Source organism: Puma concolor, chromosome A2, assembly GCF_028749965.1.
Source record: "Puma concolor isolate L17-30 chromosome A2, mPumCon1.1.hap2, whole genome shotgun sequence".
NCBI lineage: Eukaryota > Metazoa > Chordata > Mammalia > Carnivora > Felidae > Puma > Puma concolor.
The window spans coordinates 150,250,699-150,266,075 of record NC_141668.1 but is presented as its reverse complement, the minus strand read 5'-3'; the positions used below and the strand labels follow the sequence as shown (position 1 = coordinate 150,266,075).

General features: G+C 40.1%; 1 protein-coding gene across 14 annotated transcripts in view; it reads right to left on the bottom strand.

Annotated features, from left to right (window-relative positions):
* Positions 1 to 15,377, bottom strand: part of SFMBT1 (Scm like with four mbt domains 1) — a 130,215-nt gene that overhangs the window by 85,283 nt on the left and 29,555 nt on the right. For 2 of the 14 annotated variants that reach the window (XM_086697945.1, XM_086697940.1), the window contains exon 3: positions 4,369 to 4,433. The exons of the other annotated variants lie outside the window; for them this stretch is intronic. The gene's annotated coding sequence lies outside the window, so the exon portion shown is untranslated. The remainder of the gene's footprint in view (positions 1 to 4,368; positions 4,434 to 15,377) is intronic. 14 annotated transcript variants of the gene reach the window in all.

Sequence of the window (15,377 nt, the reverse complement as noted above, 5' to 3'; positions counted from 1 at the left end):
TTTCAGGAGAAACTAACAGAAATCATAGGTATATCTGAATACCCTACAACGTGAATGGGAAAAGAACTAAACACACATTTCAGAATTCAGTTCTCCCCCTTAAAAAATGACCACAGCACCTTTGGACCCTTCTAGAGGGGCCCACCTGCACCTGAGGCCCACTCCTGCCTCAGTCTCTATGGTGCCATGCCTAGCCGCTGTAAGCGCTCAGTCTGTGGTCTACTCAGTGAAATTAATGGGGATAGTTCTGCCATCTATTAGGTGGGATTCCAGTCTCAACTCTCAATACTTCTTATAGTCATCCTTTAACTTAAAAAGTGCCAAGAAACTAAAATAATTATTGAAAAGCATCTCAACTCTGAAAATTAAGCCCCACCCAATGTGGGACTCGAAGTCATGACCCCAAGATCAAGAGTTACATGCTCTTCCAACTGAGTTAGCTGGCCGGGCACCCCATTTTGGCAGTATTTTTTATTTGTGGCAAATCTGTTACATCTGATACATTACATAACATATTAAAGTCCACTTTAATACAAATTACTTTGAAACCTGGACTACTGTATATGTGACACAGACTAGCTGTTCCGCTGCACTGCTTTAATACCTGCTACATTCACAGCAGCTCCTTACCAAACACGTGGTAACTTTAGGTGCTGGCACTAAACTTCTACACCTTCAAGGGCTAACTCGTACACAAACCTTCTCCACTCTTGCCCCCCTCCATTCACTGAGCTCTGCCCCTTTTATCCGAAATACAGTGTATCTACTTACAGCATGCTACAAAGTTATTGTGACATTAGATTAGTGTTTAAAACAGATACACTGACAGCCAAAAGAAGAAAAACATCATCCCATTTGGGAAGAATTGTGAAAATGGAGTTAATGGCTAAGATACAAAAAGTGAAAAAAGTAATAATAGTAAAAGTACATTTACATGTACGAATTTACATCAATTTTGTAACTTTTCTTATTTATAGTTAAGATCAAGGAAAGAACAGAAAACCATTTCATAACAATAAAGCAGCATAAGAGACAGCAACATCATAAATCAAACCTGTAAAAAAAAAAAAAGAAGCAAGCAATTACTATATGCTCATTACAAAATACTACGCTGGAAAAAAAATTGGTCGAGATTGTAATTTGCTCTTATAAAGCAATAATTCACCATACACACAGTCTTTGCCTACAAATGAAGAAGCCAAGAAGGATACTCTTATACAGAGTTTCCAACAGAAGGGTCTGTTCATAAGACATTTATGCAGAGAGAAGAGAAAAACCTTCAACTTGCTTATCAGTTGCAACTGTTTGTCTACCAATTCAACTGGGTGGTGGTGCATTAGAAAAAATACCTACCACAAACGACTTGCTAAGAGTCACTGCATTTTGTAATTAAAGAGATCATACACAACTATACCACTGGGTAACAGAATAGAAGAGAAGGAGATGTTTCTTTTAACAAAAGTAATCCAACTAATAAATGATGAGGGAATAACAGAATCTCTAATAAAATCAATTAATGGATCTAAGTGTTGACCATCAGTAACAGCTCACATCAATCACAAAACAAAAGACAACCTGAAAGATTATGTATCCCCTGATGGAAGAATACAACACCAACTATGAAAAAGTCTTGGGGGGGGGGGGTAGAAAATCAAACCAGAATTGGATGGATGGCGCTTCTAGATCCAAGAGAGAGGTCAGAGGAACAGGACAAACATCACCATTTACTTCAACTTTTACCATTTACCTCAACTTTTACTTCACACCATACATAAAAACTCAAAATGAATCATAAACCTAAATGTAAGAGCTAAAATTACAAAAGAAAAAAAAAAGAGAGTTAAAATTATAAAACACCTAAAAAAAATAGGAGAAAATCTTTTTGACCTGGATTGGTGAAGATTTTTTGTTTTTTATTTTTAAAGAGAATTTTATTTTAAGTAGGCTCCACACCCAATGAGGGGCTTGAACTCATGACCCCAAGATCCAGAGGAGTATGCTCTACTGACTGAGTCAGCCAGGTGCCCCCAAAGATTTTTTTTTAGATATGACCTCCAAAAGGCAGAAATAATAAAGAAAATGTAACAAACTGGGATTACATCAAAGTTTAAAACCTCTTGCTATTCAAAGATTTCATTAAGAAAAAGAAAAGGTATGGGGCACCTGGGTGGTTCAGTTGATTGGGCACCTGCCTCTTGATTTCAGCTCAAGTCATGATCTCACTCACGGTTCATTGAGTTTGAGCCCCGCGTCAGGCTCCTTACTGGCATTGTGGAGCCTGCTTGGGATTCTCTCGCCTCACTCTCCCCCTCTCTGCCCCTCCCCCACTCACTCTCTCTCAAAATGAATAAAGTTAAAAAAAATAATAATAGAATAAAATATTAACCATTAAAAAAGTCACAAACTGGGTGGAAAATTTGCAAAACATTTATCTGCCAATAAATGATTTGTATATAAAAGCTCTCTTACAACTCAATAAACAATCCAATTTTTTTAAACAGGCAAAAAATGTGAATAGAGACTTTAACAAAGAAGATGTATGAATGGCAAAGAAACATAGGAAAAGACACTTCATTAGTCATCAAGAAAAATTAAAACCTCAACGAAATATTATTACATACCAACGAAAATGGCTAAAATGAATGACTAGCAATACCAAGAGTTAATAAGGATGTAAAGAGACTGCAGCTCTCACACAATGCTGGTGCCTTGAGCTCACAGTTCATGAGTTCAAGCCCCACATCGGGCTCCATGCTGACAGTGCGTAGAGCCTGCTTGTGATTCTCTTTCTCCCTCTCTCTCTGCTCCTTCCCTGCTGGCACTTGCTCTCTCAAAATAAATAAAACTTAAAAAACAAAACAAAACCACATCCATAAAAAACATTTACACAAGTGCTCACTGCTATGAACTAGAAACAGCCCAAATGGCCACCTATTAGTGAAGACATACACAACAGAATAATCCTCAGCAATAAAATGAACTACTGATACTTACAGTAACAGGGATAAATTTCAAAAACATCATACTACATGAAATATGCCAGACATAAAAGACTACATACTGTATGATTCTATTTATATGAAACCTGTACAAAAAGCAAAACTGTAGAGAAAAATGCCATCAGTGGTTGCCTGAGGCCAGGGCATAAGCAGGGGTTATTGGTAATGGTGACAAGATCATTTTGGGAGGTGATGGAACTATTCTAAAACTGAATTGTGGTGATAGTTGTGTGATTGTATCAATTTATTACACTCAATTTAATTAATAATATCAACATGGGGAAAGGGGTTCTATAACACCTAAACAGGTGCATATATATATGTACATGTATGTGTATGTATGTATGTATGTACGTATGTATTTATCAACGTTCCAGAAACCTCAATTTTTCCAAATCCTCTGGTCATCCTGAGCAGAGAATCTCTCACTTTCAAACATTTTGAATCCAATAGAAAGTAGCTGGCAGCTCACATTCCCTATGCTCTCACCAATGAGTCGCTCTTCATTTCTAACACAGAAACCACACTACTGTTCTAGCTAAGGAAGGAAATGAGTGGAGAAAAGAAGATCACCACCTGTTTTAAGCTTTGTTTTCTGTGTCACTGTCCAGTTTATTCTTTGAAAGTTTCAAATATTAATTGCACTGTATACTGTGTTATTTCTGAATTATAACAAAGGCAAGAAAATTATTATTTCAAATTAACTCCACATTCAGTAGTTAGGAAGTATTCTCTCCTGTTTAATTGCATACAGTAAGTGCTCATTTAAGTGAAATGCCCTGCACAGAATAAGTGGGGCAAAAACCGATGCCTGTCCTGAGGGCCCTAAACCCCACAGTCCAAGACCGCTGCCTGCGACCCAAAGCCCTATAGCCATGGGGCTGATGAGCCCACAACTCTGCACCTAGTCAGCACCAGCTTGCTAAGCCTGGAGCAAAAATTCTCGAAACAGCCTCCTCTTTTCCCCAAGATGCAGGTTATTAAGTACAAAAACAATAAGAAAATAAAATAAGTTAAGTTTAATTTAATCAGAATTATTATTTATACGTAGATTTCCAGTAGCTGGTTGTTTGTGTGTTTTGAGTCTTTGCCCAAAATATTTTACAAAAATATATTACATTTTCATTCCAAAAACAGAGCTATTCTTTTTATATCTTAGTTTCACAAAAGAGAAAAACTTCTATAGGTTCTGCATAACAACCAATACCACAAATCAAATTGCAATCTTCATACAGAAAAGAACTTAAAATAGTGAGAATACCAACTGGATATTAATACTATTAAAAAGAGTAACTGATTTTTACATGTGATAAAGGATGTTATAGTTTTAAAAAGTCGTAAGTTTAGAGATAAATACTGAATTACTTACGAAGTAATGTAATACTCAAGATTTGCCGCAAAATGATGCAGCGAAGGAGGCAAAACTGTGTGTACCTGTCAGAGAGGAAAGTATACATAAAATGAGCTAGCCACATGTTGCTAACTGTGGAAACCCAGTAATGGGATTTTCTGATTCTGTGTATTGAATATTGCCATAATAAAAAGTAAGCCATGAAGTAAAATTATACTGATAAATCAGCCTTCTCAGAAGTTACAACAAAGAAGCAGCAGCATGACCATTAATTGTTTTAAACACAGAAATAAAAAGGATGCATAGTAAGTGACATTGTGATATTCACAGTGCTATTACTCTACTGGAGAGACTGCTGCATTTTGAGGAGTGAGACGGGTGGTTCCCAAGACTAACATCCAAGATTACACTGTATTCCATCCAAAACACAGTTTGTATTTTAGAGGTCTTTCTGGAAAATCAATGCTATTTAACAAGTATGTATTGACTAAAAGATCATCACTGTTACCTGGCTATTTCCAATTTCTGACAATTCTTTCATTCAAACGTGTATTCTTTCAACAATGAATTTGTTGAAGCTAGAAAAGTAAGAGGGAAAAAACTGGTCTATCATTGGAAATTCATCTTCTGAAGTTATAAATATGGGATTTTAACTAAGAAGCAACTGCTAGGTCACATTTAGTTAATGGAACAGAAATTTATGGTTCCTCCTGTTTTATGTTCTCACAGCATGGACATTTTCCTTCTTAGTACTCAGGGGCATTTCTTTCTACTTCTTTTTAATGAATTGCTTTTAATGACTTAGGTAGTTTTATCCTGATTTTCACTTTCTTTACCTCTTTATGTTTATTTTTGAGAGAGAGAGAGAGAGAGAGAGAGAGAGCGCGTGCGAGCGCATGCGCGCATAGGGGAAGGGCAGAGAGAGAGGGAGACAGAGGATCTGAATCGGGTTCTGTGAGATCATGACCTGAGCCTGAGTTGGAGGTTTAAATGACCGAGCCACCAAGGCGCCCCCTGATTTTCATTTTTACTTATGGTAGGCAATCAAGTGGCAAATTCCTGAGACTTTGAGACAAACTTCTTTATCTCTCACGTACATGGATCTCAAGCCACTCAAGCCTTGAGTAGCATAATCATTCACTTGTACCACCTTGAACCTCCAACTCGACCTCAGCGACTACATGCATCTGCTAAGCTGAAGTGATCCATCCCTGATACCAAAATGGGGTAGGGACAAAAGGGGTCGCAACTGTCTCAGTTTCTTGACAACAAGGTACTCACAGTGCAAAAGTATTCATCTTTTGCTGAGGCAAAAGGACAGTTAAGTCAGATGTGCTGTGACTTAACAAAATGCAGTATTAATACAGAGTAATACCTTTTTTCAGTGCAAATTCAGATTTTTTTGTGTGTTTCTGTTTTTAAATTCTTCGGAGTGGGGTTAAAAGTATTCAGATCACTTTCCTTATCAAATAGAAAAAAACATACTGAATATGGTCCCTATACTTTGAGGGCTTGGATTTCAGTTGAGAAAAACCTAAAAGCACAAAAGAGGGCAAATGAGGACTACTAAATGCTCAGGAGAGACTGTACGTACGACGGGAGTAAAGTACAGGGAGGCTGTGGTTTAAAAGCCAGGTCCAGGATGAGAATGTAATTTTGAAGAACAGGGAAGATGAACACCATTCCAGGCAAAGGGTAAGAGCAAAGGCACAGAGATGGGAAGTGCAATGTGTGTCTCAGACACAGCAATTTGACCAGTTTGGTTTGGGTTGAGGACTTCAAGACAAGAAAGAGGATAAGACTGGAAAGTTAGGTTGGACTCCAATCTGAAGGAAATACGGGCACACTCAAGGTTTGTGAACAGGGCTAAGTGACCTGAAAGTAAGTGGTAGCATGTACCCAGAGAGACAGGCAGTGATACTCAGGACAGAGAGGAAGAGCCTGGAAGCTGGTTCAGGGGATGCTTCCTTGGTAATTCTAAAAAGACCAGAAATATGAAAAAAAGGAAGTGACAAGAAAAAAATACCTCATTTTTTTTAATGTTTACTTATTTTTGAGAGAAAGAGAGAGACAGAGTATGAGCAAGGGTGGGGCAGAGAGAGGGAGACACAGAATCTGAAGAAGGCTCCAGGTTCTGAGCTGTCAGCACACAGCCCAATGCAGGGCTCGAACTAACTAACTAACAGCAAGACCATGACCTGAGCTGAAGTCGGATGCTTACCCGACTGAGCCACCAGAAATACTTCATTTTCATAACACATCTACAATTCACAAAGGACTTTTGCTTAAATGATCTCATTTTTCCCTCAGAACAATTTGTAGTGGAACATGTGTCATTTCACATATAAGAATCACTGCTCGGGGCATTTCCTTTGGTGACTGTTTGTCACTCCATGTTTCTGTGACTACTTATCTCTTAGCCACTAGACTGTAAGCTCGATGAGGGTACTGCAGGGACCATGTAGATTTCTGTTTGCCCCGGTATGCCTGTAGCCTTGCAAAGGGCCCCACTCGGTGCCTGCCTCCAGTAGATCTTCATTACATATGTGATAGATGAGGCAGCAAGTGAAGAGCATATTTCTTTTTCTACTCTTGTTCCAACGGCATGAAAATGCTTTTTCAACCAAAAATGTTTTTTATTTTGTTCTGTTTTTTTTTTTAAATGTTTTATTTATTTTTGAGAGAGAGGGAGAGAGGGAGCATGAGAGGCGGAGGGGCAGAGAGAGAAGGAGACACAGAATCCAAAGCAGGCTCCAGGCTCTGAGCTGACAGCACAGAGCCCGACGTGGGGCTCAAACTCACAAACCGTGAGTATGACCGGAGCCGAAGTCGATGCTTAACTGACTGAGCCACCCAGGTGCCCCTGTTCTGCTTTGTTTTAAATGACTGTTCTGACAATAAAAAGGCTTTGACAATTACAATACTTTTTCCCTCAAGTACCTCTTACAATACCTCTTTTTCCCTTCAGAAGGGAAAAAAAAAAACTGCACAAAAGTAAAACAGGTTCTCCCACCTTCACAGAAGTTACCAGAAAGTCACTCTGAGTGATATATTACTAAGAATACAAAAAAGGTTAACATTTGGTGTTTTTTCAAAAATTTTCTATTTTCTTGCAGAATGGACTGGATACTAAGAAAACTAACTATGTACATGAGCACTGACAGAGCTGAGGTGAGAAACCCTGGCCTAGAACACTTGTGGCAGAAAGCAAGAAAATGCTCCAGAGAATAATGGAAAGTGTGCTTGAGAGGGCTCCCACTGGCCAAATCTGGGATGATTTACACATCAATATAAGTAATGAGGATAGCAAGATTATACTTCACTGAAAAGAACAGAAAAAATGAGTCCATATTGATATAAATTTATGATAAATTAATTGAAAGACTGATGAGGAATGGGATAGTTTCAAAATACCCACAAAATACTAATTATAAAAATACTAATTGCCAATAAGATACGAGACACAGCATCATTTCCGTGATATTCCTGCCAAAAATTCATAACCTGAGTTTATTTTTTTTTAATGTTTATTTATTTTTGAGAGAGACTGCAAGCAGGGGAGGGGCAGAGAGAGAGAGGAAGACAGAGAATCCCAAGCAGGCTCCGTGCTGCCAGCATGGACATGGGGCTTGAACCCACAAACCATGAGATCATGACCTGAGCTGAAATCAAGAGTTGGACGCTTAACCAACTGAGCCACCCAGGTGCTTCTCTGGGTTTTTTGTTGTTGTTGTTGTTTATTAACCTTGAGAGAGACAGAGACAGTGTGAGCGGGGGAAGGGCAGAGACAGAAGGAGAGAGAGAGAAAATCCCAAGCAGGCTCTGCACTGCCCGACACAGGGCTTGAATTCACGGAAACCATGACCAACCATGAAATCACGACCTATGCCTAAACCAACAAGAGACGGATGCTTAACTGACTGAGCCAACCAGGCACCCCATATATGTATATATGAAGATTATATTTATTACTTTCAGTTTGGAGAGATACTAATTATTTTTAAAATACTTAAAAATTTTTGAAACAGTAAAAAGCAGAGAAAAGTTTATGTACAGTACAGAAATCTTCCCTACCTCTCCCACCTTCAGCAGTAGGTTGTAGGTTTGGCATATGTAGATAAATATATGTGGTTAAAAAAAAAAATACACACACGTATTCTCTCCAACAGAGGAAAGAATTCTTCCTACAAAGGATTCTCTTTGTATGAAGAGTACTCAGTGAGTCTCACATCTGATTACTAGGGAAGTAATGTGAAATAGTGTTGCATAATAAAAAACAGGCTTTACACATAGTAATTCCGACTTCAAACTCCAGTTCATCACATACAAATTCATGACCTTGAAAGATTTTCCACTGTCTGAGTCTCAATGTTCCAGGCTATAAAGTGGGAATGCCACCTTTTTGTAGAGTGGCTCTGAGGAGGAAATGAGATGGCATGTTTGAGAGTGCCTTCCAGGTTGATAGCACTCAAAACTAGTTAGTTCTCTCCTGCTCCAAGCAATCGATTCACAGCTGTGTCTAACTGGTAAGTTGGCATCTTGGTAAACCTGAGAAGTACGCTTACTAACACCAAACAACTTTTCAGGCTAAAGGGATACAAAAGATCCCTTTGTTACAATACTCTTGCTTTAAAGATAGGAAATAAGACCCTGGACTCCTGCTATGCAGAGACGAACCACTTCCCATCACAGAGAAACCAGCACTGGCTTGGAGCTCTGATCACTTGCACATGCTCTCATTTCATCTTCACAAAACTCAGACACAAGCATTATCATAATTGAACAGGTGAGGAAACCAAGGCTCAAGCAAGACTGAGAAACTTATTTAGAATCCTGACTCCAAAATTCACGAATTTCCCACTATATGCCATCTCTGTTGTTTCCAAACATGACTAAGAAAGACACCACATGCAGGGATGCCTGGGTGGCTCAGTCGGTTAAGCATCCGACTTCGGCTCAGGTCATGATCTCCCGGTTTGTGAGTTCGAGCCCCACGTCGGGCTCTGTGCTGACAGCTCAGAGCCTGGAGCCTGCTTCTGATTCTGTGTCTCCCTCTCTCTCTGCCCCTTCCCCACTAATGCTCTATCTCTCTCTGTCTCAGAAATAAATAAACGTAAAAAAAAAATTAAAAAGAAAAAGAAAGACACCACATGTATAGGTTTAAAAGCTTTTCTGGGGGCATCTGGGAGGCTCAGTTGGTTAAGTGTCTGACTCTTGATTTAAGCTCAGATCATGATCTCATGGTTGTGAGGTCGAGCCCTGCATCTTGCTTCACACTGAGTGGGGGGCCTACTTGGTATTCATTCTCCCTCCCTCCCTTCCTCCCTCCCTCCCTCTCCCTCTCTCCCTCTCTCTCCCCCCCTCAGCCCCTCCCCCACGTATCCTCTCAATCTCTAAACAAACAAAAAACAAACAAACAAAAGCTTTTCTGTGCCCTAGACACTCAAGCTATTAGTCCTTTACTCCCATGTTCCCAAAATGTTATCACTATAAAACAGAAATTACTTAACCCCTAAATCTATCAAGATTCTCAGCAATTTACAATATTCACTCTCCTATCCTAGACTTGTTTACTGAAAATCAGCAACAGTGCTAATAAATAAGGTAAATTTCTTAAAATGTCTTCCTACCTTTGTATGTTCTCTTATTCCCACCTTTTTTTTTTTTTAAGTTTATTTATTTATTTTGAAAGAGAGAAAGCAGTAAGAGGAACAGAGAGAGTGAGAGAAAGAATCCCAAGCAGGCTCTACACTGTCTGCACAGAGCCCGTCATGGGGCTCAAATTCACAAACCATGAGATCATGATCTGAGCCGAAATCAAGAGTCGGATGCTTAACCAACTGAGCCACCCAGGTGCCTCTATTCCCACCTTTTTAGAAGTTTATTTATTTCTTTTAGTAAGCTCTACACCCAATGTGGGGTTCAAATTCACAACCCAGAGATCAAGAGTCACATTTGTTCTCCGATGGAGCCACTCAGGTGTCCCTACAGCAAGGTTCTTAAGCTGGAGTCCTAGGGTCTACAAAGAGATCAGGGGTCCGAGAATATGAACAAGAGGAAGTTGTGACACCTGTTTTCATTAACCTCCAACTAAAGTTAAGATTGCCCTCAGGGGCACCAAAGATTGCCTTCAAACCTGAGTGTAGGCAACAAATCACAGCAACATTCACAGTAACTGTAACTCTGTCACCACTGAAAGAACAGATATTTTCATATCATGTTACAGGTGTTACAGATCTATGTAACTAACTGCCTTTGTGATCCTATATATTTCATTTGTTTAAAACCTGAGAACAGGTCTACACACTTCACTAGCTTACCAAAGGGGTTCATGAATATCAAAAAGCTTAAGAACCCTTGGTTTTGAACAACAAAGTTGATAACTGATGAGAATTTGAGAGAATACAGGAAAAAAAGTTTGGTGCCGGATAATATAATCCTCCATTCTGTGAGTAAATTTGGCTTTTAAACACAACATGAGTTTCATTCAACAAATATTTTCTGGTTTCTATACTGTGCTCTGTTGTGTAGCCACTATAGACATAAACATTATCCCTTTGCTTCAACTAGTGGAAGAGAAAACAGAAGCAAGTAACAAGGTAGAATAACTTAAATACTAAAAGAGAAGGACAATAGAAACCTTTGAACTCAAACAATGGATTCTCTCATTGTGGTCAAGCAAACAAGCAGGGCACATCTGGGAAAGGGAGAAGAATCAGAAAACTATTCTAGCTCTCAGTTGCTCCTACAGCCTGGAGTGTGGGGGGAGAAGGCAAAGGGAGACAGATATCAAGAGGGAGCAGCTAGGCAGTGAATGCACACTGCTTCCTGCCTGTCCAGCCAGGGGAAAACAGCTCATGGGTCCTGATTCAACCCTGTGTTGAGCTGGGCTGGTAGGCCCTTTCTATTTTTTTTTTTAGTGTTTATTTATTTTTGAGAGAGGGAGAGACGGAGTATGAGCAGAGGAGTGGCATAGAGAGAGGGAGACACAGAATCCAAAGCAGGCTCCAGGCTCTGAGCCGTCAGCACAGAGCCCGATGCGGGGCTCAAACTCACGAACCACGAGATCATGACCTGAGCCACCCAGGAGCCCCTGGCCCTTTCTATTCCTAAGATGCTTTAGGGAAAGGAAATTATACAGGAATTTGCTTAATTTTCTTTACACAAATAGGAAAAATACACATGGGGGCACATGGAGCCATGTTTCAAAGTAAGGTGACATTCCCTTAATTTGTCAAACAAAATATAGTATGTCTGCCTAATGACATTTTATTTATAGCATAGTATTTGTTTTACAGTAGCTGACTCTGAAAGTGGCAAAAGGGCCTCTGTCAATATATATAGAACCTAACTCATAAAACAAGATGTTTAAATACAGAATGTGCTCAAAGTTTCCCCTACTGAAATTTAATCCCGTAATATTTTCTATATCCTATCAACAAAGGACACCAAGTAAAAGATAAAACTATCCTAGGCAAAGACCACTAACCTTATAACATCTATTTCATATCTTTAGAACTGTCTCTCAGTATTTACCAACACAATTAGAAACCAACATGTTTACAAGGTTTTTTTTTTTAATGTTTAAGTATTTTTGAGAGAGAGAGCGAGCACACAAGCAGGGGAGGGACAGAGAGAAAGAGAGGGAGACACAGAATCTGAAGCAGGCTCCAGGGTCTGAGCTGTCAGCACACAGCCTGATGCAGGGCTCAAGCTCGTGAACCGCAAGATCATGACCTGAGTTGAGCCAAAGTCGGACGCTTAACCAAGTGAGCCACCCAGGTGCCCCTGTTTACAATGTTTTCTTGACCATTCTCACAATTTACCTGTGACCACTACTGAGCATCTCCTTTGTTCCTGGCACTACCCCAGAGATAGCCAAGCAAGTTACAAAGCTCAGTCTTGTCCTGCCCTAAAGGATTTTACAATTAGGGACAGAACCACTGGGAGAATCTTTGAAATGCAAGGCATTAGAAAGAGCTGCACAGAGAAAAGAGCATTAACTGTGAGCCAAGATAGCTGCAAACAGCTTATCAAAATCAAAGCATGAGCTTCACCTTGAAGGATGGAAAAAACCTTGGAAAGCCAGAGGAAAGGGTAGAAGACATTCCCAACAGAGCAAGCAGCATGCAAAAGCCAGAAAAGTAACATGAGGCTGGCATCAGCTGGCGGGGGTGGGAGGCGTGGGGTGGGGGGGTATATGCTTGCATGTAAGGTGGCGGGAGAAATCAGTCTCCTGGTATACAGAATAACAAGGCCACAAAGAAGAGTGTATGTAACATGCGAAAGCTGTATACTCCAAAAAGGTACTGACAAGGAAGGACTTGAGGAGTACCACATTTTAATCTGTCACCTGATGTACACACAATTATAGGACACTTAGGACTAGAGGCAGACCAGCAGGAAGGTACTGACTAGCCCAGGAATGAGCTCTTGGTGCAGAGAAGCAGGCCTCAGAATGGCAAGAAAAAGACAGCCTGAGAGACATTTCAAAGTAGGAGATAAGAGAAAAATCAAAGAGGATTCCCAGTCGTATCACGGCAAAGACCAAACAGCGAAGAAGAACTGAGATTTGGGAGTGGGGCATGGGCAAGGACTCTGGTGCGCTCCACTGGGACACTATCCAGATGAAGCATCCCAGAAGCAGTTGAAAGCCAGGCTGATGGCAGGAGACAGAGTGTGAGGCTGAGCTGCAGGTGGACGAGTCCATCGGCACAGCACAGGTGGCTGGATATCAAAATCTCCAGGAGTGACCACAGAATGAAGAAAAGGAGGTGAAATAAGGGCAGGGAGGGGTGAGAAATCAACACTTTGTCAGCCACTGGATGACTCACTTTGTATACACTACACAGAGAAAGAAACCAAGAGGTAAGAAGAAAACTTCTTGTCCCCAAGAGTGAGCCACTGACAAAGCCAAGTAGAAAGAAGTTCAAGGGAGAACGAAGACTGAGAAAAGGGCGCTGGTCTTGCCAAAGTGAAGACCACTGGCAACCTCCCCTCCAGGAGGCTCTCCGAGGGCTGCCACAGGCAGGGGCTGTGACACGGGTGGCTGAGGAGAGAGTGGGTAAATACAAAGTGAATTCAATGAAGGGCAGGTAAGTGTAAATTCAGATATCTGGGCAGCAAGTGAACAAGACTTAATTGCCACTGAAAAAGGACAGCATGCTGTGCAGTTCTCACAATGCTTTGTTTATCTTAGTGACCAGGAAAACACTGACCAATAAGTGCAAAGGTCAAGAGTTAGGGCCCACACTTCTTATTATTCGAGGTGCTCAAACTAAAGGAAAGTGACAAGCACATTTTCATTTTTGCAAGTTCAAGCCCATGACCGACAAATAGAGTTCAGCTATCAATATAATAAATTAACATATACTGATTAGAACATATTCCACCTGCTTTACTGTTGGAAAACTAACAGTCTCTCAAAATGGAGTGCTGGGGTGCCTGGGTGGCTCAGTCAGTTAAGCGTCCACTTTGGCTCAAGTCATGATCTCACGGTTCATGAGTTCAAGTCCCACATCAGGCTCTGTGCTGGCAGCTCAGAGCCTGGAGTCTGCTTCTGATTCTGTGTCTCCCTCTCTCTCTGCCCCTCCCCCACTCACACTCTATCTCCCTCTGTCTCTCAAAAATAAATAAGTGTGGAAAAAAAATTTTTTTTAAATGGAGTGCTAAAGAGACTAATACAAAAACAGAGACTGTTATGCTATTAAGAAATTAAATATTTTATACTAACTTTCCCAAAACTGAAATCATGTTATTATAAATAAAACATCCAAAAGACTAATCAAAATCATCTAGAAACTTGCTGGGATGCCTGGCTGGTTCAGTCGGTGGAGCATGCAACTCTTGATCTCGGGATTGTAAATTTGAACCCCATGTTGAGTATAGAGACTACTTAAAAATAAAATATTAAAAAAAAACCTAGAAACTTGCTCTAGGATTTGATTATAATGTTAGCAAAAACACCCACCGGTTCGATGGAAAATCTTTCTCCATCTGCTCTCAGTACGGAGCCTTAAGTGGATATAGTCTGACCCATTCACAAAAAGTGCTAAGTTATAACTCATGCGTTAGTGTGTACTCAAAATAATAAATTCATTTCTTCAATCCTTTACCTACAGAGTAAATCCTTCTAACAGAGGGAATCATAAGTAACAGTTAAACCAAGAATGGGCAGAATATGGCATCATGAGTACAACTCTCGATGACATTCGTGGCTGAGTTGTTCAGAGCCAACCAGAGGCAAGCATTCTGCTAAGTTCACCTTTCTATCCACCACTGTTTCAAAATTTCATAATACTGAACACAATGCAAGAACTATGCCACCAGATAAACAAATTCCAGATAACAGGTTCCTTGCAGATTCTGGAGTTAACTGAAACTATAACAGACATTCACTATCCTTAATGAGTCATGAACTCAGGATGCAAACCTCGCCGGTTACAAAACATGATCTGATACCATCTTACCTTACATAAAAGAAGAGATGTTTTCTTAAAGACGTGTTAACGATTTTCAACAAAAGAATGGGTAAAAAAATGATGAACTGATGACCATTTCCCTCTGCCTTTTATCAGAAACATTTTTACAAATTTCTGTTGCAAAAAAATACATTTTGGGGCGCCTGGGTGGCTCAGTCAGTTAAGCATCCGACTTCAGCTCAGGTCACAATCTCACGGGCTGTGAGTTCGAGCCCCGTGTCGAGCTCTGGGCTGCTGGCTCAGAGCCTGGAGCCTGCTTCCGATTCTGTGTCTCCTTCTCTCTCTGCCCCTCCCCCATTCATGCTCTGTCTCTGTCTCAAAAATAAATAAAAACGTTAAAAAAAAAATTAAAAAAAAAACAAAAAAATACATTTTATTTTAGAATATAATCATGACTTCTAAAAATCTTCTGTGAAGAATGAATGACTTGTACCTTAAAACAGAAGACTCTCAAACTGACAAAAAAACAGCGTGACTCCTAAGAATGAACAGCGATTTAAAATTGCATCATTTTTGTCATATACTAGGAAATGCTCATAACTAAGT